This window comes from Vidua macroura, chromosome 1 (assembly GCF_024509145.1).
Source record: "Vidua macroura isolate BioBank_ID:100142 chromosome 1, ASM2450914v1, whole genome shotgun sequence".
Taxonomy (NCBI): Eukaryota; Metazoa; Chordata; class Aves; order Passeriformes; family Viduidae; genus Vidua; species Vidua macroura.
Genome location: NC_071571.1, coordinates 124,208,768 through 124,234,880, shown reverse-complemented (window position 1 = coordinate 124,234,880; position 26,113 = coordinate 124,208,768).

The window sequence follows — 26,113 nt, the reverse complement described above, 5'->3', positions numbered from 1 at the left end:
CTGCTAAAGTTGTTCAGAGGAGTCAATAAGGCTCTAGCCCGCCTTGTTCATGTGTTTGCTGCTTTAATACTTGAGAATTGCATTGGAAAAAGCTATGATGAAAGAATATCATAGTCAACAGTCTGAGGCTAATAAATGCAGGAGCTAGATCTGTTTGCACAATGTCCCTCTGCCTCTATGCGTATTTTTACTGTCTTTGAGCACGTGATTGTCTTCCTCACACTTTTCATGCTAATCCCATAAGCAGTACGGAACCTTTGCACTGACTTGGTCCATTTGAATGTATGCTTCCTTTCAACATTTTATGTGAAATTAAATTGCAAACTAGAAAAGAATTCTGATCTGCACGTATTTCTCATTAAAGAAAAAAATTCTTACATTTCTGGGTGTTTTAAAGATTTTAAAGAAAAATTATAAACTTTTAGAAGATTTTATTCATGTATTTTTGGGGCAAAATATTAAAATTGTTACTAGTTGTTACTAAAATACCTAAATCAGAGGTATATACAGCTCCAGTCTACAAACAGGGTACATAGATCATTGGTACAAATGTTCCCTGTGATGCTGAAACATGCGGTCCTACTAATGAAAACTCCTTTATTTTTCATCCCAGTAAATTTTATCAGCAGAAGAGCATGAGATTCAGTTTTGAATAACTTAGGCAAAACTGTAACAAAAAACTACTGCATTAACAATAACACACAGAAATGTAAGCTGTGTAAAGTAAAATGCTAAATTCTGAAAATGTTTAAAATAATTCAAAATAAATAATTATTTCTATAATATTAGTATAAACTAGAATGTTTAAAAATTACAATTTGCCATCGTGATTTTCAATTTAAATGCAGTGAGACCTGAAAAAAGTCATATTTTAGAGTAAAAAAGTGTGAACTTTAATATTAAAGTGGTAACTTTATTTTGACATTTTATTTTAGAATAGTCTCCCATTTCCACTGTCATCTGCCTGACTACTGTCCTACAGTGATTCAGTATCCTCGTAAAGCTGATTTAATAAAAATAGAAATATGTTCTAGAAAACAGATTGACTGAAAACAGATTGATCATAGAGAAATAATAAAGAAACTTAAGAAAATGAGGAAATGCTGAACAAGAATCAGAGAAAGAAATCCAAAATAGGAAGGATTTTTTTTTTCCTCTTCTAATGGGCAATATGCAGTATAATTTTTTTTTTAATTAGTTTTTCATTGACTAATGGCAGTGGCTAGTAACAAGAAGATTGGGTCTTCCATCCAACCCTTTGAGATTTAGTATTTTCAAGAGCTGATAATAATATTACTTATTTAACATTTGATTCTGCAAGGTGCTAAGCACTATGATCATGAGTGCACTTGCATTCTTAGGTAATTTTAAGCAGGCAAGTAGCCCACATGAAAGCATCATCATGGCTTTCGTAATCATATGATGAATCACATTATTGAACCCAGACAAGAATGTTCTGAACCTTGTACAATCAAGTTAAGGGCTTTACATGAAGTGAAAAGACAATGAAGACACCCTGAAGAGTTTATAACTATCAGTTTAAGGAATATTAATGTTTTTATTCCAAAAAAATCCCCCTGAATGTCTGTGAACATATTTTCTTCCATATATCATCCTCTTCTGTTACTAATTCTTTGGATACTTTACTGCTGTTATATATCTGACTAGCTCTATTTTTTTATAGACCCATAAAGAAAGGCAGTTGGGTCTTGTGGGAGTGGGGGGAGAAAAGGGGGAGAAGAGGAGGAGAGGGGATGGTGGTGATAAAATGTAATTCCTCCGAACACCTGCTGAGTTTAATTGCACTACAGCTGCTGCTGATTGTAAGTGGGAAAGGGAGATATAAGGCAGAGGGGGAGGTGGTGGTGTTACTGACTGATTGGCTGTCGTTACATCCAGTTTTATTGTCTTTTTTTACCCTTTCAGTATTATTCTTACAAGTTAAAAGAGTCTCTGAGTCTGAGGGATTAGGGACCTAAACCAAAGAGGAATCTTATGATCTGTGAGCAGAATGAGATGTGGTGTTTCCCGGATGAAGACATCTGAAGAGAGCATATGTGAACCTCAAGAACAAGACTGATGATCCCAACAGACAAATTGCCACAGTATGCAGCATTCACTAGAATGAAAGGTTTATAGGTGAGATATTTAAAGAGGTCACCACGCCCAGAGTATGTGGGTCTGCAATGAAATAGAAGACAGTGCTTGAGATGAAGGAGCTGTGGTCATTCAAAAGGGATAGCAAGCCATGCAGAGAAATTTTCAAGCAGGTTCTCATTCTGCAAGAACTTAAAGATAACAAAGTATGGTGGGTTTGTAGCATCAAGGCACTGTGGAATAAATCCCTGTTCACAAAATTGATAGAAATGGGTACTGAAAACTAGACTGCTGTAATCTGATAATTGCTAGGGACAAGTTGCTTTAATATAGAGAAGCATGATGCACATAGTTGTGATTCAAAGACTTTATTTTGAAATATGTCAAAGACATGACAGAGCATTACAACTGGGTAACTCCCTCAGAAAACAAAGCAAATCAATATTACTCATATCCCCGCATTTTGGGTTACTTTGTAAACAGCTGCAAAGCTAATAATGATGTTAAATAACTTTTGGAAAAGTTTAGAGATTTGTCATTCAGTGATAATAGATGTGGGAGGAAGAATTTCCTTCAATTTGGAGCCTGAAATACAGGAATTTTAATTTTCAGAATAATAACAGGCAAAACGTAGTTAAACATAGAAGTTGAATTTTTGAGAATTTACTTTAAATGTATTTTTGACTAAATGACAAACTGGCTATGTTTAAAATAAATCATTTTCAGGAAATGTTTACCCAAATAAAAAATCTCTAGATGATTCAACTGCCTATTACATGGAATATGAGCTTCTTGTGCCTGTGAAATAGGGTCAATAAGAAAATTCAAGCTGGGATGATGCAAATAGTTGTGGTACATACAATAAGAACACACATTGACATATAATAGTACTAATTAATTGATGATCAAATTAAAAGTGAAGAGGAAAAAAGATGGGATAATATTTGCCTGAGTTGAAAAGCTACAATCCTGGACAAAAAGGGACCTTAAGCTGGCTTTTCCGCCACTTGAAAAACTGACACACAGAAAAGAGAGATCTTTACATTCTGTTACACAGCAAGAAAAGTCCAAGAGGTAGGAACTACTTGGCTGTTAACATTTTACTCTCTGATATTCATTCTACTTGGTACTTTAATATCTAGCCACTGACAGTGCCAGTGTCTCTTCACTTGGCATTATGTATCCTGCTTGTTTTAAGCAGGCTAAGATCTCATTGGCTTCACTGAAGCTTTTGCAGTCTGAGTGTTTCCTATCTGATGTGCCTTTTAAATTTTTTCAGAAAAGAGTTAATTTTCCAAGTTTGACGATATCTTTTCACCAATTACTTTAAATAGGGTGTGATCTCAACTCTGATTTCACATACATGTATATGTAGAGCCACAAACCGTTATTAATAAAAAAGCTGTCACTATTTATTGCTGAACCCATCATTGTATTCATCATTTTCATATTGGTGTCCTGATTGCAAGGTAGAAAGAGACACACAAAATGCAAAACTTTCTTTTTGAATAATGCTAATTAGAAATTTTAAATTGTTTATATGCTGAACTAACTGATTAAAACTATTGAACAATTTCTATAATTCCATCTTCATTAAGGTTGCCATTCTAAGTACAATTTATCTGCTCTGCTTTGATGCTAAAACAAAATAATTAATTTTGAATTAAATTGATTTCTTAATCTACAAATCAGCTACTGGGGAAATACATAAAGTGTAAAGAAATACAATATTTTCATTTGCTACTACAAATATCATAATTCTGACAGTTCTCAGCTGTTATAAGGAATGAAGAAAGAATGTTTTTAGTCAGTCTGGGAACAATGTGGACTACAAAACAAAAGGTTCCATTTTTTTATATAACTCTCCAGCATGCAAGCTTCTTGTTGAGACTCTTAACCTAGATTGTTTATCTTTCTCTCTCTTTGATCAGTCTAATTATAAGCCCTTATTACATCTTATTTTCAAGAGACATGCTAGCATCCCTAATCCACAATTCAAATGAAAAGTTTTTTCTTTTCATAACACATTACTTTTTCATGCTTACAAAAAAAAAAAAAAAAAAAAAACAAAACAAAACAAAACAAACCACCAAAACCACCACCACCAAAACAAATAAAATTCCTCAAACTTTGGAAGTTAAAACCTTACTGAGGAGCAAGCACTATGAAGACCTGAAAAATCCTTTTCCCAAATTGTCATAAACTCTACTGAAAACTTACTCTTTTAATTGCTAAAGCAAATTAACAAAAAAGAAGACTTATATGAATAATTTACAAACATTGAGGAATGGAGATTGCACAATTTTTCTGGACAGGATGCTTTATGGCTGGACTGTCATAGAACCATAGAGTCACACAATAATAGAATGATTTCTGTTGGAAGGGACATTAAAGTCATCTACTTCCAACCCCCCCAGCCATAGGCAGGAACATCTTTCATGAGGCCAGGTTGATCAAATCCCCCTCCAACCTGATCTTAAACACTTCTAGAGATTAGAGCATCTATGGCTTCTCTGGACAGCCTGTTCCAGTGCCCCACAACTGCCACGATAAAGAATTTCTATTGGGTCCCTCCAAATCTGTCCCTTCTCCAGCCTGAACAAGCCCAGGGAAGGTCCAGTCTCTGACTAGTTTGACTGCCTCCCACTGAACTCACTCCATTATCAGAATCTGCCTTGTAGTTGCGGGGTGAGAGTGGGGACGTGGGAGCAGTATGAACTGCACAATTCTAGACTGTCACAAATACAGAGCAAAGGGGCATAGTCACACCCTCATCTACTGGCTGTGCTCCTGCCAATGCAGCCCAGGATGCTGTTGGTCACCTTCACTGCCAGGAACCAGTGCTGGCTCACATCCAACTGACAGTGAAGAGCCAGAGATCTTTCCCAGCAGAGCCACTCCTCAAGCAGTCCATCCCCAGCCTGTATCAGTGCAAGAAGTTCTTCTTTCCCAGGTGCAGAACATAAGTCTTTGTCATTGCTGAATATCATAAGGAATGTCTTTGTCCATTCTTTTGGCCTGTCTAATGACAACCCTTCCCGAGTGCATTTACTTGTCCACCCAATTTGGTGTCATCTGCAGACATGGTGAACAAGCACTCTATTGCTTCTTCTAGGTCATTGACAAAGAAGTTTAACAAACCAGACCTCAATACAGAACCCCATTACTAGCCTATACATCCAGTTTTTTAGCTATTTACTAGCCACACATTTGGACTGCAATGTTGTAAGTTGAACATGAGAATATTCTAGGAGACAGTGTTGCTAGCCTTCCCAAATTCAGGGTAAATTACACCTACTATCTTACCTTATCTACAAAAACAGGCACTTTAACATGGAAAATGATCAGATTGATAAGGCATGAATTACCTTCTCTAAACCATGCCAACTCTCCCTAATATCATTCTCCTTCTTTGTGTGCCCAGAAGTATGTTACAAGAGGACTTGCTCCATGATTTTTCTGAGGACTGAAGTTAAATTAAAATAGCCTTTAGTTCCCTGGATATTTTTTATGCTCTTGTTTGCAGATTCATGGAACACATTCTTTCTTCTAACCTCTGAGTATTTCCCCTAAATTATATGACTTGCAAGATGATGGAGGATGATCTTGCAAGGACATCAAGCAGCTCTCTCAATGTGCTCGTATGCAGCCCATCAGTTCCCATGGACTTTTATGGGTTAAGTCCTCTCAAGCTGTCACTAACTCACCCACTTATGATACTTCTTGAATTCTTTCATTAATCAGAGAGACCTGGGAGACTGAGACAAGGAAATCATTGAGTACCTAAGCCTTATGTGTCTCCTGTTGCTAAATCACCCACTCCATTTAGCATTGTTCAATCTTTTACAACACAGCATTAGAAGTTCTGGTTGCCCTCAATGTCTGTCACAAGGGTGAACTCCAGCTGAATTTTGGCTTTCCTGACGCTATCCCTACACTCACTGGGCAATGTTTTTAGATTCCACTGTTGTATTCTGTCCCTTTTTTTTTTGTCCCCCGTATTCGGTTTTTAGATGTTGAAGCTCTATCAGGAAAATCCTGCTTAGCCAAACAGGCATCCTGATACATCCACACCTCTGTTTAATACATCTACACCTCTGTTTGAGTATCAGGACTGTTTTACACCTGAGGATAACGCTTTCTTGAGTGTCCTTACCTTTCAGATCTGTCTTCAATAGGATTGCATCTACCAATTCTCTGAGAAGGTGAATATTTATAATAACAAATATCTAACTGTGGAGGGCATAATTCCCACAGGTTGCCAGCCACGATGTTATTGCTTATAACTTTAAAATAATTAGTTAATTCCAAAATTATGTTATAAATGTGTGTTTGCATTAATATTTAACAACATGAATATTATTTCTAGCTATTCTTTTGGAAGCATCACATGTAGGTATTTACAACAGAGATACCTAAATCTGAATCAGTCACATAAATTCCCTGTATGGCCAATGAAGAAAAGTAAATTGCTTTGAAAGACAAATTGTTAGTCTAAAAGAAGAGGTCAAAAGAATCCAGAAACATGTCCTGTGGTATCTCTCAGTTGCCTCTCTTTTCTCACTGTCTTTGAGTTAGACTGCTAATTCAGGTGTAGACAGTCACTTGGTAAGATGAACCTTCATAAAGTTTATACACCTTTAAGAAAACAAAAGAATGTGTTATAAGAAAGTATAAATATGCTCTATACATATTTCCTCCCTGTCTTTGAAATTATTGCAAATTTAATTTCTAATTACTTCTATATTTTACTGAATTTGCTTATGAAGTACAACTGGAGTTTCCTTCCTTAAGTCAATTTTTTTTGCAGAAGTTTCTATCTGAAAATTACCTAAGCGTTAACTTGACCACAGGTTATGTTTTAACTTTGTTTTGCTAATCTATTTGTAAGATGTTACTGACATAAAAGAAAGAAAAATAATTAATTTATAACAAGCATCCTTAAAAGTATCCATAAACATCTTTAGAAAAGGCTGAAAATTTATTTTTACTTCTTGAATTACACTAATATAAAAAAGGCACCAGTGGGAATTGGTGACTCTTGGTTTGTTTGGGGATGTGAATTATTTTTAGCAAGGAGAATTTGCCAAGCATAGCAGAACCGGAAATAGAGTCTAATGAAATTTTGAGCTGCAATGTAGGCTAATGATACTTGAAAGTGACATGGTTATATCTCAACAGGATAGCACTGGCTTAGCCTAAATGTCAGGAGCTTGACAGGCAAGTATCATAAAGATACATGTCAGTCACCTCCAGTGCAAGAATAAGTGATGAGCATTGTCAAGAATGTCCTTCATTTTTCCTTGGCAATTAAAGCAAACAGGGGCCTCAAGGTCTGCTCTGCTGTTCCATTCACTTTCTCCCTCCTCCTGTTTAAGCACTTGCTGTTTCATTTTCTTGATTAACAAAACAGTAAAGTGAAGATAAGAAATGAAGAAGAAAATAGTTAAGTCTTCTCACTCCAGTGGTACTGACCCATTTTTTTGCATAAACATGAAAGGAAAATTGTGAAGTTCCAGAATGCTTACAATCTTGTTATTTTTTCAACACTGTTCTACTTATATCCAAAGCTTAGTAATCCTGTAACACTGACTCCGGCAACAAAGTGGCGAGTTCTGGTTCATAACCTAATCCTCACCATCATTTCTACCCTGAGCAGCTGAGATACATAAATCATGGAGGAAAGTCAGCAGTAAGTTCCTTATCAGAGAGGAGAGCAAGGTGAAAAACATACTAGCTTCATGTGAAAACTAAGGAAACAAGACTGGGAAAAAGAAATAACCAGAAGAAATAAAGGCTAGGAAGGAGCATAGAAATGAGAACAAACTGAGAGGTGAGAATACCAGTCAGTTGCCTGAATCAACCACCAGCTTGTTTCAAACATTGTTCTCCCAGTGAGAGCTCATATGCCTGGAGCTGTGTGAAATCAGAGGCACATTGCCAGGATGGCAAGGAATTGCCTTCATGCAGCCTCCTACCTCAGTTAAATGTTCCCTCCTCCTGTTGTCTTACAAGGGAATAGGTAGCTATGACACTGGATTACTGCCAAAGTCAAGGTGTATGCATCACCCTGGCAAACTGTGATTCATTATAGCCAGGAGCAGGATGCACAGTAGATGAGCAGCATTATTTCTAGCCAGAGCTACTCACTGGCTGATAATGAGAACAGCGCCTTAGGGGAACTCAACTGATTTTCTTTTTCCAGTTTCTGCACCAGCCTGATTTCCTTCCTATGCTGCCAACTATGGGCAAAGATGAGATGATTCTTGCTCCCATGACTTCATGCTTGATTTAACCCAGAAACCAAAGTGCCCCAAGGCTCTCCAAGTTTGACTTACTAACTGTTCTTGCAATTACATATAATGTGTTCCAATGTTTCAGTTTTCTCAAAGCCAGGAAAAGGAAACCTCCACAGAGCCCATCCATTCAAGCAAGCCTATCACACAGATAAATATGATCTCACTGAAAAAAGCAAAGAAGGCATCTACCCCTACAGACACAAGTCTTAGAATGCAAACAGATTCTTGCCTGACAATTCATCCTTATAGGAAAGTTTCTCCAGCATAGACTCTTGCCAACAAATAGAAAAATGGAAATGCTTTGCAACAGGCAATCAAAGCCTGGAAGCAGCAACAGTGTTCCAGTGGCTTGAAAGGCTTTATTTAACTGCTGGGACAGTCTTGCCAATTCTATTATCCACATTTCAGACACATTTTACATGTTCCTTTTCAAATACCCAATGGAAAACAAAGGACAATTTAAAATGAGGAGATCTTTTATGCACCTGACCATCAGCTAATTTTAGCTTATTCTGTAGATATTTTGCACTTGCTTGGGTAATAGTTTAAGAGTTTTTTTGTTTATGACCCAAATTAAGGTTATCATGGGTCATGACAGCAAAAGATCAATAGCAACAAATCACATTTGTAATGATATTACATCAGTTAGTCTTTGATCATCAATGGAAACATTTAACAGTTATTAAAATTTCTTGGAACTTTTTTGGCCAGAGAGCCCACTTTAAACCTGGTGTTCCATTAAAATTCACTAGGTCTGTAATTCAATGATAAGTGTATTCTGTGGCCTGAGAGTGAGAAAGAACAGGAAAAGAAGGTGTGACATACCTCATTCAACAGGATCTACCATATTCACAAAGCCATGAATAAATACTGAGGTTTTACTTGAGTCTTATGACAAATAACATCCCTCTCCTTAATTTTGGTGTTCTGCATTCTCTTTGTGGATATGTCAAGCCAATATATCTATGCCAAAGTACTTGCAGAAAACTAATAGCTCTCAGGCCTTGTTTTTTGCTATGATTATATTCATCCAAGAGAAAGCTGCAGGCAGTAAGATGCTTTGCAAGTCTGAAACTAATCCTGGATAGGTTTGTGTGAAACTTACCTTCTTCATACTGTATTTCTTACAGCACTGCTGGACATTTCACATCTACTATATAACTTTATGCAATTCTGATGCAATTCTGTTTTCCAGATTCTGAATCAAAAATTCTTGACCTTGAAATACTTCAGAGCAAGCACTTCTTACTTGTTGCATGACTACTTTTGTCATCACTAAGCATTTCACCAGCTGCCTATTGATAAACAATTGACAACTACTCATGATCACTTAACAAGATTGGTTAATGAGAATGCTTTGCTATTGCTTCTGCAGATTTTACAATCACACGATGATTTGATTAATTCACTGATAAGAGAAATATCTATTTCTTAGAGATAAGCATTCCAACTGAGTAAAGCAAATCCTACAACTCAACAAGAGCAAAAATGTAATAGTAACTTGAATTGTAGTAAGAGTATAGGAAGAAATTGTATAAGGTTTCTTATTAAATAAATAAATAATTTAAACCCCTCTAAGAAAAGATATGACTTAGAAATAAATTAATTCCTCTATAAAGTAGGAAAGCTTGTTGTTCCTGACACTCTCAAAATAGATAACCATAAATAAATGAAGACTATTATGTTGTGAAATGATACCCAAGGTAAATAAATGTGGAGGGCAGGTAGTGGGGAACCTAAAGTTAAATTCCAAATCTCTTCAGTAACCATATGCAGGCAAGTGGTAAAAGAGGATTTTTTTCACAATAAAATGACCTTGAAATTGAAGTCAGCAACTTCATGCAGGGGTTGCAATTATCTCAACAGGTCCCAATAACTGTGTTTGAGTTTTGGTTGAGTTTTCATAACACAGTATCATCACAACTTTGAAAATAATTTAGGAGATTTCCATGATACTGCCTTGCCTTTGTGTTCAAGAGTAATGTATATTTCCTTTGGCCTCAGTGTCTCTGCTGTCTTTTACCCTGGAAACATGCTCTCATCCTTGCAATATTTAAAGTAAATGGATACGGTGAGATCTCGTCAGTCTTCTGTATACTCAATAAAAATTCTGGAACTTGGTTTAAAAGAAACTTAAGTGGAATTTTCAAGGTGAGGTCCTTCTCTGGGTGAAACTGATTAGAATTTCTTTCACTTATTTTAGGGGTCATTGTTTTACCTTTATTTCTGTAATAAGTGTCCTCATGTCAGCAATGGTTCTTCATAAGAGAGGTATGAACAGTGCACCTGCTTTCCTTGTTTAACTGCTAGAAGGAAAGAGTCTTGATCTAAGAACAGATTACCTAAGGGACATCTCCATTCAAATAACAGTACCATATACAAATAAATTCATAATCACTTTACTATATTATTGAATTTTTTATACCTAGTATATATCATTTTCTTTTGGTCATGTTGCCTATTAGACTGTTTTCAAACAAAATGTTGATTCTGTACCCTACTTCATTACTTCCATGCACAGTTCTCCTTATCCTGATTACTAGCTGCTTACTATTTCTACCTGCTTCTCATCACTACTTTTCTGTAACAGAAGAGATGACAGAAGCTTATGGACCTCTGTGCTAAATGACTGTATCTTCTCCCCAGCCTGATGCCTTATGTTCTCAAAAAAAAAAAAAAAAAAAAGCACAAATGGAATCTTAACTGGATTATGCATGCTATTTTCTTACAAGTTCAGACCACTTACATTGAAGCTGTGGTCACTGAGAAATAATTAAGCACTCCATGTCTCATAACAAAAATATTCATCCATGAAAGTACAAGTATAACAGCATAGTAGTGTAGTTCATAAACCATCTTTAGAAACAAGATTTTTAGTTGCCAATACCAAACCCTTTCACAAACTAGTTCCTGCTTCAAGGTCTCTTGCCAGGGTAATGAGATGCTCCATCATGAAGTTATATATAATTCTGTCAAAATAATCTTAGAAATTATATAATTTTGAATCATTGTTGGAAGCAGAGACATGAGCAACTGCAAATGTGTTCTTCTAAACTGGGAATGTAATATAGAATTAAATGCAAATGACTACGTTAATGCAACATTATGATTGAGATATGACACAAACAAATGTCATTAAATTCCAAATATGGTTCCCACAGCAACTGTAATTCTGCTGCTTTGCACTTTCTGTACATATTATATTGTATTTCTATGCCATATACTGTGCAGTATTAACTTCACTGTATTTTCGTATATTTGCACTGTGACTGAGTAATGGCTGTTCTGGGAACACAAACTGAGTTTCTATTTTTCTTAATGTAAAATCTCCACAATAATGTTGCCTTTTTTTCTCCTATGTTTAATTTCTTTTGTTTTTGCCAGTTTGTTTGTTTGTTTGTGTTTTTTGAAAGAAGATAGTATATTATTTCAATGCATATCACCTGGCTAGAAGTCATTGCTTTTACAGGTAAGTATGTTTTTAAGCTATACTCAGAGCCATGACTATTCTTAAATAAATTTTATTTCACCGGATATTAGTCAGCTTGATTTTTTTTTTTTTTTTTTATTTTTGGCCTTTTACTTCCCCATATCACAGCTTGAGCTTTAGTTTCAAACCAAGAAGGCAGTGGTCTTAACAGGAAAAAGAAGTCATGTGCTGTATCTATATTTCCACCATGTTACCCTACATGTAAGGAAAGATTGGCAGGAACTCAGTTGCTATCTACTGAGGCTGCGACAGCAATTTAAATTTAACTGCTTCATTAAGGTGAAATTTTGGACTGAGTGCCTAATTAACATTCACAAACTCAAATTAATAACAGCTTAAGAGAAAAAGGAACCTCTTGCATGGGTCAATTTTATATTTCCCAATTTGCTTTAAAATATAGCTTATACATACATTAATTCAAGAGAAAGATTAACCATATCATATGTTAAATTTGGTACTTGCTTGCATCACATTAGAGTGATATGATTTATCAGGAAAATAGATTAGAAGTTTTAAACAGGAGTATTTTCAGAAGCCCTGTGTTAAAATAAAAATGTTTACCATTTGAAGAAAGAAGCAATTAAAATAGTTTTTTGAATTCCAGGAAAGACACATGCATAGTCTTTAAAATGTGTCGAGGGAAAAGGGTTTATTACAGGCTGGGCAATCACCAACCACATGTAGTTCAACAAGGGAACATGTCTGGGATGGGGCAACCCTGGATATATGGACAGACTGGGGAATGAGATGCTGGAGAGCAGTGCCAGGAAAGGGCCCTGGGGGTCCTGGTCAGCAAAAACTTGTATCTGAGTCAGCAGTGCCCTGGCAGCCAGGAGGGCCAACCCTGTCCAGGGGGGCATCAGGCACAGCATCACCAGCTGGGCAAGGGAGGGGATTGTCCCACTCTGCTCTGCACTGGGGCAGCCTCACCTTGAGTCCCATTTTGGGTGCCACAATATAAGAAAGATATAAAGCTGTTGGTAAGAGCCCAAAGGAGTGACACAAGGTTGGTGAAGGGCCTTGAGGGGAAGCCATATGAGGAGTGGCTGAGGTCACTTGGCTGGTTCATTCTGAAGAAGAGGAGAGGGAGGGGAGACCTCAGTACAATCTACAACTTCCTCATGAGGGGAAGTTGGTTCAGCAACTGCTTTGAAACTCAATGTACCTCACCAAAATTAATGGAAGTTTCTGAAATTTTAAATAGCTTTTTTCAATATTTTTGCCATGTATATGCCCATTATGTCTCAATGTAATTAAGTTGTCTTAGGAAATGTTTCCATACATCTACTCATGTGGATTATAATTCTGTGTGATTTCATTTTGCTGAAATTCCTGAAAGCCAAGCTCATGATAATGGTGTTTTATACACAGAAGTGCACATAGTGGACAATATTTGCCCTGGAGTGCTTCCCTAAAATGCCCTGAGATGCTTCTTATTTTTCCATTTCAGAGCTTACCTATGAAGAAAATGACAGAGAGAGGAAAAAAAAGTGTTTCTCAAATTGTGGTAACTTGTGATTTACACTAGTCTGAGTATATAAACTACCTCAGTGTAAAGTGGAAGTAATGAATAAGCAAGTAAGATACAGGTAAACTAAATCACATGATTTTGAAGATGGTAGCATGGCATAGTTTAGAAAACAAATTACTGAGATATTATGAATGTCAGTTTGGTTTAACCAATTTGAGATTCTGATAATTGTTTTAATAATTCTGTTCTGAGTATCTTTTCAAATCCAATAAAATTACCTATATTTTATTTCAAATTCTTGCCCATGGCAGACCTTGAATAATACTTCTAAGGGAATGAATGAGATATTATGTATTATTTAAATAAATAATTGTGTTCAGTTGAAAGCAAACCTTTCAGCACTAAAAGTAATAACAGATTTTTCTAAACTGATAGAATTTTGTTGTGTGTTATAACATTTTTGATTAAATACAGCAAGTGGGCTAAGATACTATAAAATATGAACCTGCATTCTCCCTGTGTGAGTTTACATTTCTGTTCCAAAACTTGTTTCAACCTGTTGTTATGCTCTATTTCAAAAGGTTTTTTTTATTTCTTTAATGAAGATATGACATTTTTTGGTAATGATTGCACATATCTGGGGTTTTTATCCTTTTTTTTTCTCTATATTTATATACTAAAGTACAGCTGAAGTTAGCAAAAGGATTACCTGTTCATAATGTGGAGTATTGGACAGGTCCAGCAAGAGCTCTTGTCTAGAATTTCAAGTTCATTTGTTTTGTGTAACAAATGGGAGGAATAAATTAATTTATGTGGAAAAGGCAAAAATACCTAGGAATTTTCAAAACATAGGTGAAATAGTAGCTTGACACCATTATTTTTATTCAATACAAAAATAATAACTGTGAAATTCTTACTTCACACAAGTACCACTGGAATCAAAGTTTATGTGACCAAAGAACAAGCCCTGTTTACACACAGAAGCTCCTGTGGGTTAAAGCTGAATCCTGTAAGTCACAAAGAAATATGCATCTGGTGGTACATGTTCTAACAACACAATTTTCATACACACTTTTTTTTTTTATGAGAGATCAAGATGAAAAGAGACTTTGAGATTTAATCATTGCAAAATAAACATGAAAGAAAAATATGGTGCAACATTTGGATTTGCATCAATATCAAATCCAAATAGCAGCCATTCAGACCCATACATCTATAAGCACAATAGCATTTTAAGACATTCTTTTGAAGAAAAAATAGAATATATATTAAAATCTATAAAAATTAATGCAATAAAAGTATGAAAAGTTAAAATACATGTTGAAACAGAGACAGCATTTTAAACCATTTACTTCATGTAAATGAGATATTGGTGTCAACGAACATTTAAAAATGAATGAGCTGTTCAGGAGATGCAAACACAAATGCACCTTGTGCGCTATAAAAGGTTTCAATTTTGCTATTTTCCAAACACAGAAAAATGTATCCCCCCCCATTCAGAATATTGAATGTCTTATGAAAAGTGAAAGGTCATTTGTAACTGTCCAAAGGATTGATGGAGTTGAGATACCTCCTTGACCTTCACCCTGCACTCATAAAGAACAGTCTCAGATGACAGAGCATCGGGCAAGTTTTCAGAAAATGTCTTTTCTTATTTTATATTGCATAGCAGGCTTGTTACCTGATATTTTTCATAATTGTATGTCAAGATTTAATTACTTCATGTCTTCCCTCATTAAGAGCAAACTGTCATCTAATACCATTCAGCTATGTTTGTGATTTGCACTAATTCAAGCATTTCTGTCTGCTTTTTGCCATTGTTTTCCATCTCACTTTCTATAATAATTGCTTTGGAGGCCTACACAAACAATGTCAAGGTCAAGCCTCAGAAATACAAAAATTCTTTTCCAATTACTTATTGTCAGTTAAGGATGCACATTATAAAAACTGGTTCGGAGAAGTTTTTTTTTTTCTTTGTATTCTAATCTTCAGATAATACAAGTTGGAATGAAAGCTTATGTTGCATCCCACGCCGCAAGCTTAAGATGTTTAAACAACAAACTTCAAAAACACTTGTGGAAGTATGAAGTATATTAGATTTTAATCATTGTACCACATTTTCAATCATGTAGTATATTAGGGAGTTAATATATAAAATATACTATTAACCATGTGCAGGAAGTAAAATAAAGTTTATTCAATGTAAATCCTTTTGTTGATATATTTTTTCATCCTACCAACAGGGAAAGTCAAGGACATATAGCTTACTGGTCCACTTACCAAGAAACAAGAAGACAAAGAATTCATTTATCAAGCTTCAGTATCAAGTGTCACTCTCCCTGCTTCCCTGCAAAAAGCTTGAGAGTGCTGGGCAGCAAAAGAGTGACATGAGAAGAAAGATGCAAGAAGAAAAAAAGAAAGTGCTTTCTGAAGATGATGGGGACACATTGGGGTAAAATAGATAATGACAGAGAAAAAATAAACCCTAAGAATGACTATTGGTCCTTTGCTAATTGTTTTCTCATTCATAGAGGTATTAACATGAATATAGTATGTTGTCTAAAAGAAAAAAATAATAATACTCTTTTGGAGAACCCAAGCTGACTTCACTGAAAAGTCAGAGGTTTCAATTTTATTTGGTATGTTATTTATTCTTGGAACATAATGAAAACTACCACACTGTTGCCTGGCTGCAGAAGTACTTTGGATCCACCAGATGGGAAACCAAAATCATGCTAATCAATTGCTGTTTACCAATTTTTCAAATGCTAAATCCTTCCATTTTTTCCATGTCAAAATGCTTTCTTGACACTTTCACAAAAAGATATGTAGTTTTCAGACACCTGTTTTAAGAAAATCTCACAAACTCATTATAATGTAGTTTTAACTTTCTTCTATATGGACTACAACACCACAAACTATGGTTTCATGAAAAGGCATTTTAGCATTTGTATTTTTTTTTTCATTAATTTGTTAATTTTGTTGTATTTTAAACAAATTACTATCCAAATTTTAGATCATTTTCCTACATTGCAAGAAACAGATTTAATTCCTTCTTTTCACTCAAGAAACTCAAACCAACTTCTCCAGTCTCTCATCCTTGGCTATGAACCAATAAACTCTTGTTGAGGACAGAATGGTTAAGCTCATCTTCTGATTTCTGAGAGAGTAATTCTGAATGGTTACCTAATTCCAGCAAAAATTACTCAATTTTTTCTTATCATTCTGTAAATGTTTTAAAAAGTAAAAGAACTGCAAGCATATATTGGTTTATTTCAGGAAGACACAAGACTATGAACTGTTCAGGATGGACTCTGCTTAACTTTTCCATTATAGTTCAGCTGCTGGATCACTAAAAATGAAGGTATAAGAAGCTGCTGGAGTATTTCAGTCAGTGAAAGAAAAATCATCTAGAATCCCACATTAATGAAGTAGAAATCACTATAATGATGGTGGGGAGGGAGAGAAGTGGGGAAGAAAAAATTAAACAGCAGCAGCTTCTACAAGAGCATACAGTATGCTCACATTAGCAGGAAAAGCAGCATGTATTAATATATGTATGGTCTAGGAAAATTATTTGGATCCACAACTTCCAGGAGTCTAAACCAAGAGCATCTGGTACTGTTCTACATTTTCCCCAAGCCCTGTGTTTCTGACTGAAAATGTCTGCAGGTTTTCTTCTTTATCTTTTTTTTTTTTTTTCAGACATACTTTGCACTTCTAGGATTTTAACTGGCTTTTAGTCAAGTCCAAAAAGATTGCTATATGGAATTCCAAATTTAAAACCTTTGAAATATAAAAATGTTTTGTTTACTGTGTCTTTTTGGTCAGATGAATGGAACCAGATAAAGGTGACAAACTTTATTTTTTTTCTCAGTCATGTATGGAAATGATGACTTTTTATTATCTGTGGACAAATGCTTTGACTTAAACAACAGATGATTTTTTTATTATCTTTTGTCCCTGGCTATGAAATCACAGTTAATAAGTTTCACAGATTGCAATAATACCCTTGAGAACCTGTGTGCTATCTGTCAAACATGTAATTTTAAGGTCTAATAATATGCAATATGTTTACATAGGTTATTGAAGTACAGTTCTTTCCCAGCATAGGTATTTATTAAAATAGCTAGAAGTGTAGCATCTCAAAGCTAGTAGAATTTAATATATTTTTAAAATATAAATATAAATGATAGAAGATAAATTTATACAACACATGCAGCAAAATATGCTTCTGTAATGTAAGAAAATTGTTTGTGGAGACTGCTATTACTGCAAGATTTTAAGGACATACGACATTATCAGAACTGATCTAAAACTTGTTAAAGTCAAAAGAGACCTTGGAGAGTTTTGTGACGTGTCTATTGGAAAAATATTTAACTGGACAATATGTGTGGATGACTGTGTATGCAGAGGACTTGTAAACATAATTTTACAATAATTTATTTTGGCTTTTATGAAAACACAAGTGTTTTGCATTTCTAATTTTTATTTTATATAGAACATGGATATCTAGAGCTGAAAAGATGTACCTTTACAGCAGAACTCAATATCAATGAATCCTTCAATTCCATTAAACAGAATAACACATTAGTGTGAGATAATGACTTTTCTATTTTATGCTACAATATTAGGAAATATAAAATTAAATTGATATTTATGCACTGCTATGCCTCCTAATACACTACAAATATAAACAGCATCACAGTAAAATGATAAACAATTAGCAGTTTTTAACTTTATCTGCTGTTTCCTCTTTTCAAAAAAAAATATTTTTAATACCTTCAATGCTAACTAAACTAACCCTATTAACTATTACAGAAGTGATTTTCTTTTGATTTTATTTGTCCTTCTAGTACTCATGGAAAGAGTTGGCTTGGGTTCCCCAGAAGTATAGTTAAGGCTAACTTTTATTATCAAAAGGGTGGGGCAGTATGGGAAAAGGGTGAGAATGTGGATCATTCTTGTGAAACAAAGAAAATTGTAGAGGGGTAGGGAAGAGAGTTCTGGTGACTCTTTAATGGTATTGTCAAGCAGGAGAAAGAAATGGAGGCAGTAATCCCCTGCTTCTGCATCCGCTGTTCGTCAGATGCTGTCCTCATTCCTGTACAGCCCCATTAACACTTACCTGCATCTAACACTTACCTGAATTTACAAAGTGTTGATCTATGTAAACTCAATGTCATTTTGCTATGCAAACTTTCATTGTTCTTAGCATAAGGGCAATGTTTTTTCCAGCCTTACAGAAATCTGAAAATTATTATATAAAATACTATATGACTGCTCATTAAAAAATATGTAAGTGTAATATCTTTTTATCACCAAAATAATGTAAGGATAACAAGGAAATGTCCAAAATGTTTGCCTCATGCTCACTTACAATCCTTTTGGCTAGTAGAGGCAAAATAAGTAATATATACCAAATCAATCTATTTTCAAGAGAACAGTTTCTTCTGCAATACTACTTTTAAACTTGGTTTATCCTTAAACAGACAAAAGTACATGTGAATTTGTGAACTACACCTGCTGGCATTTTATCTTCTAATGCAGATAACATACCTTATTTCCCTAGTTAATACCTTATTTCCCTGGTTTCCATTTACATATTTTTTTTACATTGCAGTATCTTGCGAATTTCACTGTTGCTAAATTTAGTTTTCAAAATGTCTTAAAAATCACCCCAGAGCTTCATGGATGTCTTTTAAGGATTCTTGGTGTAACACATCCTTATTACCTCAGTTGCAGACTTTCCATACTTAACATACTATCCATAAAGTTAATTGTTGTTCCACTCCACTAGCAGTGATGGTAGAATTTTTAGTTTCTTTACTTTAATGTTGGCCATTACATATTTATTTCCTTAATATATTATAAGATGAAAAGTAACAATAAGCAATGCCAATTCTATGTAGCTATGCTGGAAAACAATCACCATGAAACTACATTTAATCCTGAGCTGGAAGAATCATCTCTAGGTACAGGAGGGTAGCCCAGTTTCTTTGATCATTCATCTCTTTGAAATGATCAGCAAGGATGCCATTAGAAACACTGCTTATCACTGTAGCTTAACTCGTGATGTTTACACCTTCCTAGTAGAAGCCAGACAGAAAAAAATTCTCTTTTCTTACAATTGCTCATTTGAGTCTACACTAAGATAAAAAGATTTGGATATGTACTTTGTTCAACTGGCTCAGAACATTTCCTCCAGTATCAGCCTGTTCTGAATCCTTCATAAATGCGTGCAAAAGCATTTAAAGACAGCTGTGCAATGTTTCCATTAAATCACAATGGAATATTAAATTATTATCTTATCCCATGAATTCTAACATTATCTATTTCGTTCATATTCAGTATAACAATGTAAGAAGAAGGAAAATGTGTAGATCCAAGAACATTCTACAATAGGTGCTATCGTACACATCTTTGTATGCAAGTAGTATCTTCCTCTTCCCTGAGGACATAAATCTATAAACATATAAACATAAATCTATAAACTCTATGTTTCAGTAGACCATCACTGCAAGAAAATTTTCAAAAAGCCAGTTCAGAAAAACAAGATGAAATTATCTAATAAGATATTTATCTAATAAGATAATTTCAAGGTTATTTACAGTAGAGTACCTTATTATGGACAGTACAGAGTGTAGATCAAAGTGCAGAATGCCATAAATGAACTTTAACAGAATAAAAATTCATGATAGATTATTTTTTCCCTATGGAAATATAGCAATTTTTTTTTTTAAACTAGAATATAATGTGAATTTGTTACTATCAAATGTTTAAGCATTTAATATCATTAAAAATAGTGTTTGCATATTTACACAATTGTAAATATTTAATCAGACAGGATAAAATGTTACCAACAGTACTTACTGTCTAAGCATAACCATAGAAGACTAAGGGCATTCAATTTGATCCATTTTGTACAGTCTAGTCCATTTTTTCCTGGTTTTGTTAACATCTGAATTTTACATGGGCTTATATATTTATTTGCAATTTAAACTCAAACTACATACTTGACACTTTTTTGGGAAGATGTAGACACTCCTTTTCTTTATTAGAGTTTGCACCAGATTGCACCTGCAAGTGGGTATTGGGTAAAGGAAATTCCACAACTTCTGCTCAAGGAAGTTCCACTTGGTACTTAACAGTATTTAACAGGATGAAGTTCTAATAAGCAACCTTAAAGAAACTTGAGATTCAGGTTATTTTTTTCTGATTGCTTAAAATATTCTTTCTGTATTCATATGAATTATAATTAATATAATTTCATTCAATTATTGGTATTATATTAAGATTATTGTTATTTTACTTGCAATGCATTTAATTTATATATTTAATGTCCATGAAGCTTCAAAAAAGACTAACAGATTTCAAATTATGACTTAAAATAAAATGGCACAAACCTCTCTTTGACGGTTACTACATCCTTCAACAATTTCTCTGCTATTAGTGGCTCTTGCAATGCTTCCTGTTACTCATTACATATTACCTACAGACATGTCTACAAAATAGCAAGATTACACAATGCCAGAATTTCAAGACTCTAAAGCTCTAGAGGTAATGGACTAACAAAGGACTAAAATTAAGATGAGTACCTAATTTTTTAAAACCCGTTTAAACCCAACCTTGCAAAAAAAAAAAAAAATACAGAAACAAAAAAAAAAATCCTTGCTAGGAAATAAAACATTTGCTAGGAAAAGTTAGTCCAATGTCTGCATAAGATGGTCTGAAAAAGCCAAGAAACCAAATAGTTTGGGAGGTACTAGAAGTAGTGTTTCATTTCCCACAGATCTGTGCCTTATGGCAGATAAACCTTGGTCTCTAACATACTATGGTCTTGCCCTTTTTTTCCTGCTTAAGTGCCTATTTGCAAGAAACCTGCAGGAATGCAGCATGGAGACCTTATTTTTGACTATTCCATCAAATTCCTAGTAAACCAGTTAGCAACCAGTGATATCAAATCACTAATATTTAACTAGAGAAAGACTTCATGATACCTGAAAAGCTATATACTACCTATATAGTACCATACATTCAATTTTTTCTCTGATAAATATTTTTAATGCCTAATTCTGTATCCATTAATGATAGAACTTAAACTCCAAGGACTTACTCTACATTTCTGGCATTCAGCTTAAAAATATTTAACTTTCTTCTAATTTTTAAAGTTGTTTAGTAGTATGAAGTTAGCATACTCATTCAAAAACCAAACTAAAATAAAATTCAAATCCTATGTACATAACTAACTGCTATATATAAAACAGTCTGTATGGCAAATGTTTTTCCTTGCATGAATAGCTTTTGTAACCTGTCTTTTTCTTAATCAGGTACATGACTCTCTGTAAACTTTCTTTGCTTTCTAAGGCAAACATAAGTAATAATTTCTGTAAAGGTCTTGAGTCCCTCCAACATCTGGTTTTGGTTTACTATAAAAACTGTGTCTCTGATCTCATGTGTTGAACTACTGTATGTTTGCCACTGTCTATTTCCTGTGAAAAAATACACTGAACAATAATAGTTTTTGTTCCTAACCTTCCAGCCACTAGAGCAGCTGAACAAATAATTTTTGTGCTTTCATTTGAAGTAATTTATTCCATGTATATGTTTGTGTAGGGTCATTTGGGTTATTGGATGTTTCATCATTTAAAAATCAAATATTAGAAATTTAAATTACTGAAAACTAGGTCTAATATTTTCCTTATGCTTTTACCAGTTCTTTTGACAAAATTTCCTTCCAAGGTATCTTCAAGCCTATATATAGTTTTGTGTGAGTGGAGGGAACTAAAAAAGTAGTTATTAAAAACTATAAAGAACCATAAACATTGCAAATAATCCTACTCAATAATAAATCACAGGTGTCAACTTATAGTTCTGCTTAGATATTGATAATCTTTGTATGTTAACTGCATTATGATTAACACACAGTAAGATCCAATGGCAAAATTCAAACACTGAATTCTTCCTTAAATCATAGAGAACATATGTTTATTTCTGCGTGCGTGTACACGCACACACACACATTTGAGAAACTCCTTTCCTGCTTATTCCTTCAGACTGCAGGAAGAGCCTTGGCCCTTGCAACTGCTGAAGCTTGCAAATGTCATTGGCTTCCTCATTATTTTCTGCCCCTCCTCTGCACAGGCTTTTCATTTGCATTATGCAGATCCCCTCCTTCCTCGTCTCTTAAACAGAAACCTTTACAGTCATGATGCATTCTGTCTATTCACTATTTCATTATTCACCTTTTTTCCAAGGCTCCATATTTTTATCGAGTCTTATGGACCAATTTTACAAGTAATTCATTTGCTGTATATTATTAAATTACTCAACACTGTCTGGTTCTACTATGTCTTTGTCCTTTTCTTATTAAAACTTTTATTTAATCCAGTGCAAAATTGGAGTTGAACCCAAATTGTTAGGGTAAGTTCCCAGGTTAAATAGCAGTTAAATTCCAAATTTTCTATAATCTTCAATGTCAGTTCTGGATAGCTCCATCCCACCTTAAATCTAAATAATTTTTTTTAACTATGAAATTCATTATTTTATTTCTAAGTCTTATGCATATTGTAATTTAACTACTCCTATTTTAAAATTCCTATTTATTTATATTTTATTTGCATTTGATGCCTAGGAATTACATTCTTTTTTTCACTTTTTTTAATATAGTTCACATTCTACACTTAATCTTCATCAAGAAAAAATAAAACAAATATTTGAAATTTATATCATACACATAGCAATCTATGTTTTATTTGGAAGATCAACATCATATTCCTACTTGTTTATTTATTACCTGATTGTGATTTCTCATTTCTTTAAATTGGACTATTGGCATACAGTCTATTAGCAATCCAGAATTGTACAATTTTGTAGCTCGCATTTAAAAGTAAAAATTTAGGAAAGGTATTTTTTAAGACTAGCTAAAAGGGGCTAATTTTTTTTACAACTTCGTGACTATAGTTTCTATTTTTGCTATTACTGTGGTAGAGTAATACGGACTCCTTGCTGTGTTTTAAATTAACACAAAGGAATAGAGTTGCATGTAATGTATCTGAAGATTCCTGTATCTCAGGACTGGATTTTCTTAAAAATGTTATTGAATCACAGAAACCTCTAATGCTAATGAAAATCCTAAACAAATTTCTAATTAAAGGTAGGAGTAGCAGGAAAAATAATCCATGAACTTTAAAGATGGAGTTTGATTAGTTTCTTAGCTGTATTTTAAGACATGTCTGCCACATCAAGGAGTGATGTTATGACTCAGGATATCACTTTCAAGGTAATTTCCTGAAGTAAGGAAAATGTAAACCAATAATTGTAAAAAACATACTGCTTTTCTTTTTTTGCTTTGATTGAAAACTTCTGAATATTGAAGATACTCCTTTTACAAATTGTGGACAAATTTCAGCCAGGTTTAGCTGAAATACTCACTCTTGCCTGGCAAATTGACTGTGTGCTAACTTCATGAAGGACAGCTTGAAAACACATTCAGTACTCAATTGACACAACAAATATCAAGGCATATGATATCATGAATTAAAAATAGCACTTTTTTCCCCTCAAAGTCATTACTTTATTTGCAGAAATCTTCATATTTTTAGCATCTCACATTATTCAGAATGTACTCACAACTTAACCTTTAATTATTTTAGATTTGTCTTCTTTTCTCTGAAAATTGTGTTTTAATAATTCAGCTTTTAAACTGAATACATTTAATTTTTTCACTGATATTGGAAAACAAAAAGCATATACTGGTATTACTTCAGTCAAGATCTTGAAATCTATGCAACCAGCATGCATAGGTTTTAGAGTAAAATACAAACTCCACATAATTCAAATTTTAAATACATAAGACATTTTACCCAAACTTACTTAAAATTAACTATTTTTTTATACAGAGTATATATATGAATGTATCCAGTATATGCCACCATAATAAATCTATTTTCCTGAGATGACATAATTGTGGTGGGCTTATCTCGAGAAACAGCTGAACTCCCACCCAGCTGCTCACTCACTCTCCTCAACAGGACAGTGGAGAAAATAGAAAAAGAAAAGAAATGAGAAATATTTTTAAGAAAAATACAGAGATAACTTACTTTTGTCTCAGACAAAATAGACTCAATTTAGGGAAAATTATGAATAGATAATTACAATATATTTCCATAATGACAAACAAGAAAACATGAAACCAGCACCTTTCTGCCTCCAGGCTCAATTTGTTCCTTCATTGCTAACTCCAGGATGTCCCCAACAAGCAATATAACAGGAGTGGGAATTAGAGGGTTACAGGCAGTACCTAATGGCTTCTCTCCACTTCCTCCTCACACTTTTGCCTCAGTCTGGTGTGGGTCCTCTCACAGACTGTAGACCTTCAGGACAAAATATGCCACAGGCCAAAGTTCCTTCAGGAAATATCCATCTGCTTCAGTGGTACTCCACTAGTTGTTGCATTAGATAACTTCTCTAGCACCTGAAGCACCTCCAATTCCTTCCTTCCTTCCTTCCTTCCTTCCTTCCTTCCTTCCTTCCTTCCTTCCTTCCTTCCTTCCTTCCTTCCTTCCTTCCTTCCTTCCTTCCTTCCTTCCTTCCTTCCTTCCTTCCTTCCTTCCTTCCTTCCTTCCTTCCTTCCTTCCTTCCTTCCTTCCTTCCTTCCTTCCTTCCTTCCTTCCTTCCTTCCTTCCTTCCTTCCTTCCTTCCTTCCTTCCTTCCTTCCTTCCTTCCTTCCTTCCTTCCTTCCTTCCTTCCTTCCTTCCTTCCTTCCTTCCTTCCTCCCTTCCTCCCTTCCTCCCTTCCTCCCTTCCTCCCTTCCTCCCTTCCTCCCTTCCTCCCTTCCTCCCTTCCTCCCTCCCTCCCTCCCTCCCTCCCTCCCTCCCTCCCTCCCTTCCCTTCCCTTCCCTTCCCTTCCCTTCCCTTCCCTTCCCTTCCCTTCCCTTCCCTTCCCTCCAACCCTCTTCTCCCTCTTCCACCTCCCTGAACTTGGTATCCCCTCTACAATTTCTCACTTCCCCAGTCCCTCCACCGCACCTCTCCAACAGTGCAATGGTTCTTCCCTTTCTTAAATATCTTTTAACAGAAGCTCCACCAGCTTAGCTAATGGGCTTAGTGATGTGCTGTGGTGGGTCTGTAGGGGTTGGCTGGAATCAGCTAATCCAACACTGGACAATCCCTGTGGCCTCCCTGCTGGCAACACTTTTACATATACAACTGAAGTACATCAAAAGGAAAAAAGAATTTCAACGCTTATCTCCCTCTTTCTATCGATACTACAAAATATTTTAGTATACTAGGATGAAACAAATATTAACAATGCCACAAAGGAAAAATTTTAATTAAAAAAAAAAAAAAAAAAAAAAAAAAAAAAAAAAAAAAAAAAAAGAGAGAGAACTGTCTGGATATGATATAAAAGATCTACACTTTCTACATGTTACTATTGTTGGAAGCAAAATTACGTAACTCTAATTTAGCATGCCAAGAAAATTCTTTCTGTTCCATCTGTTACAACTATGTTAGATGACAGCTGTTGAATTTAAATTTTAGTAATTATCAGCATTGGGCAACTTTTACTTAAAGAAATTTTTGAGATTTTTGAGGATCCTTCTAAATAATTAATCTCAATTATCTATTAATCATTATCACAAATCAATCCTACAATTCTGAGGAAGCTTCCAGAAGACTATGAAAAAATAAAGGAAAAGAGTTTTCCAATATTTTAAAAAGGAAATGTGATAAGTAGGTTAAGTCTGTGTTAGA